The sequence below is a fragment of the Lupinus angustifolius genome, chromosome LG05 (genome assembly GCF_001865875.1).
Source record: "Lupinus angustifolius cultivar Tanjil chromosome LG05, LupAngTanjil_v1.0, whole genome shotgun sequence".
Lineage (NCBI taxonomy): Eukaryota > Viridiplantae > Streptophyta > Magnoliopsida > Fabales > Fabaceae > Lupinus > Lupinus angustifolius.
In genome coordinates, this window is record NC_032013.1 from 8,399,080 (window position 1) to 8,402,911 (window position 3,832).

Genomic DNA, 3,832 nt, shown 5'->3' on the forward strand with positions numbered 1-3,832 from the left:
TCAATGGTTGATTTTGAAAATAAAATTTTATTTTATGGCTCAAAGGGGTTAGCAAAGGATATTCCTATTTTTGGTTGGTCATTTTTTGGTGAAGTGGCTCATTCTAATTGAAAGAACTTGCCTTGATCATATCCTGTCAAATTATGTGCAACCAAATAAAAAAAGATTCAAACAAAATCAATTGTGCAAAACCAAAAAGTTTCTCACTAAGCACACATAATTATTGTGTTTGGCTTACACTCTCTCACAAGGTTGGGATTCACACTTTTTAATATAAAAATATTTGCAAAGATCTTGTTACATAAAATTGATTTTCAATTTGCAAACTGTTTTTTCAAGTTATGACATTATGTGACTTTTTCACAAAAGTTTAGCATACATCTCATTTTGCTCAATCAAAGCTTAATTTAAAGTATGCTTAACATTTCTAATGATGTGATCATGCTTAAAAAATTTGTTTTAGCCATTTTGTTTTCGGGTTTGAAAATTTTTGAGTTTTTTGAACAAACAAATTTACTTTTTACATATTTACACAATCTAGTAAAATAAAGAATTTTTTTAAATTACATCAAGTCTTGTCCCCCCTTTTTAAATGAAGGCTTGTCCTTTAGCCTTAAAAAAAATTTGGGCTTTTCTTGATGTGATTTAAAATTTTTGTTTAACTTGTCTAAAAATACAAAAAATACAAAAATTTAACATGACTAAAAAAAATAAAAGTTGAAAGAAATTAATTTTTACCATAGACTAGATTGCCTTCTAGTTAGCGCTCTTTTAACGTCAGTAGCTTGATGTCAGATTTTGGACGAGATTGATTGATCATCGATGATGGAGTCTGACTCATCACCCAAATAAGGTTTTAATCTCACCATTTTTAGGAGAACACATAATTTCATTCTCCTTGTTTTCACTATCCTCTCCTAGATAGTGGTGCCATCAACTCCTTATTTTTGTCTGTTTGTTTGGACTTGTTTTCCTGTAAATTATTTCGAACTTGCAATTTCTTTTGCTTTAAGGTTAGTCTAACAATTCACATGAATTTATAATTTCCTAAGACACTAAGTTCATGAATTAAATTTGATTGAGAGAATTCCAACTAAACAGCATGCTTTTCATGAAAATTGATGTTTAGAAATAAAATTCAATCGTATTTCAAATCCATGTGATAAAATGGAAGTCCAAACAGATAATATTCAAAACTTGTCCAAGGCCATGGGTTTTCAAGCCAAAAACAAGTGAAAAAATCCAAACTTTACATGGTTAGAAAGTTCATTAAAGGTTCCTTTGATATACAAACCATCACCTTTAACCATATTCAAATACCAACATTAATTTTTGGCATTAAATATGAAAAACAACTATTTTACACGAAAATTAAATCTCAAGTCAAAAACAAGTGAAAAGTTTCAAACGAAAATTAACAAAATGTAAACTTTAAAATACTAAAAACAGTCCCATGAACACAAAGAGTTCATGGTTTCAAAAACAACTTTCTAAGTTCAAGAAAGCACATATTTAGAGTTTTGAGCATAAAAAGAGTTAGGAAGATTATTAGAACATTTCAATGTTTAAAAATGTTCATAAAATACATATAAACATCATACTAAAATTTCCTAAACATCTAATGGTTAGATCTTAAGAGATGAAAAATAAAAAATGAAGAACTACCTTGAAGTTCTTAGAAATTCAGAAGTGAAGTAAGAGTGTGAAAATGCCAAGGGTTTCTTCTAAGCTAGGGTTGGCTCTTTTAAAGAAAGAAATCAGATTTGAGGAGGGAAAACCAAGGTTTTTTTCCAAAAAGTGGATTGTGTAAGAGGTAGATGAGTGATTTAAGAGATTTGGTGTAAGATGTTAGTACGTTCGCCTGGGCACCCAAAACGCCTAGAACAGACCAAGCATGCTGCTTGGCCCTCACCCAGGCGAGAACCACTCGCTCAAGCGAGAGTGGATCTCCCAGGCAAGGGTGGTCCAGTGGCCAGGACCACTCTCTCGCCGTTTTGGGCTACCAGGTCTAATGCCTCCATTATTTTCGATCCCTACGCATTTTAATTTCTCAAGTGGTATTCCTTCGTGGTTAACTACTATATTACTTGATATTTTTTTCTATCCTAAGTATACAACTTAAGAAATTATCCGTACTTAATCCAGGCAGACAAATATTTGATTAAGTATGGGTTTTCTTAATACACAAATATAACTCCAAACTTTTGAGATAGTTTAGGTGATCCGGGTCTCACATTCGGACATCATTATGTCACGATGTATTCTCCCTCACCTTAGATTTTCGTGTGCTTGATTTCCTTTACGTGTGAGTGGGTTGGTTGTCCGACTTTGAAAGCTTCGAAACTAAACACACGAAAACAATTTAGTGATTTGCGAATTAAATTTTCACATGATAACTGTAAGGTAAAGACATTGTTTATCTCATTTATGAACTCAATCACTTTCATCCATCAAGTCCAAGATTTATATTTTTGAACCATCCTTTATCCTCGAAAGTCTTGTTCCCGATTTCCAACGTTTTCAAGGTAAGTTTTTAATAAAGTGTACAATTTTATCACCGCATAGATTTATATTTTCATGGAGACTTTTTAAGTCAAACTTCACCATTTTAAGGTAAGTTTCTTAATTTAAGTGCACACTTTTTAAATCAATATCTCCCAAGTTGATCTTACCACTTTGTAGCAAGTCATCTTAAGCAGATTCCATATTTTGTATAATTGTTTCTCATGGTCATTTCAACACATTCTTGATGGTGTTGATCTCATACTTAAACAACCTTTTAAACCAAAATTTCTTAAGTTAAACTTACAACTTTAAAGTAAGCTTACCTTAACAATGTTCATACCATAACTAATCAACCATCCAAGACTTAACTTTTATAAGACATCTTTTATCCCAAATCATTACTTGAACTTGGAAGTCAGATAATATCATTTACTAATCAAACCTTTAACTCATAATATTTTAAAACAACACTTTTTTAGAAAAACGCATCCATAAACATTTTGGATTTCAAAGTTAGAAACTAAACTTTTCTTAAACATATATAGGCCATGATTTAGACCTAATGCCAAGGAAAGTTTTGATTTTTCAACTTATCATTAAACATCTTGAAGGTTCCTTTGATGACAAAGTCATCACCTTTAAAAATATATTCAAATACCAACATTTATTTCTAGCATTAAATCCAAAAAACAATTATTTTACACTTGTTCAAGGCTATGGGGTTTCTCAAGTAAAAAAAAAGTGAAAAGTTTCAAACTTTATATGGTTCAAATTTTTTTAAAGGTTCCTTGGATTTCAAAGTCATTACTTTTAACCATAAACAACAAAATGCAAACTTTTAAACTCTAAAAACAGATGAACACACAGAGTTCATGGTTTTAAAAAGAACTTTCTAAGTTAAAGAAATCACATATTTAGAGTTTTGAGAATAAAGGAGTTAGGAAGGTTATTAAAACTTTCCACGGTTGAAAATGTTCATAACATACATATAAACATCATACTAAAATTTCATAAACATCTAATGGTTAGATCTTAAGAGATGAAGAATCAAAAATGAAGAAAAATGAAGAACTACCTTGAAGTTCTTAGAAATTCAAAAGTGAAGAAAGAGTGTGAAAATGCCAAGAGTTTCTTCTAAGCTAGGGTTGGCTCTTTTAAAGAAAAGAAATCATATTTGGGGAGGAAAAACCCTTCCAAAAAGTGGATTGTGTCAGAGGTTGATGAGTGATTTAAGGGATTTGGTGTCAGAGGTTAGTACTTTTGCTTGTTTAACAAGCAACCTTCACTCATGAATGTGATGGGATAATTTCGGAATTTTTTTTTATTT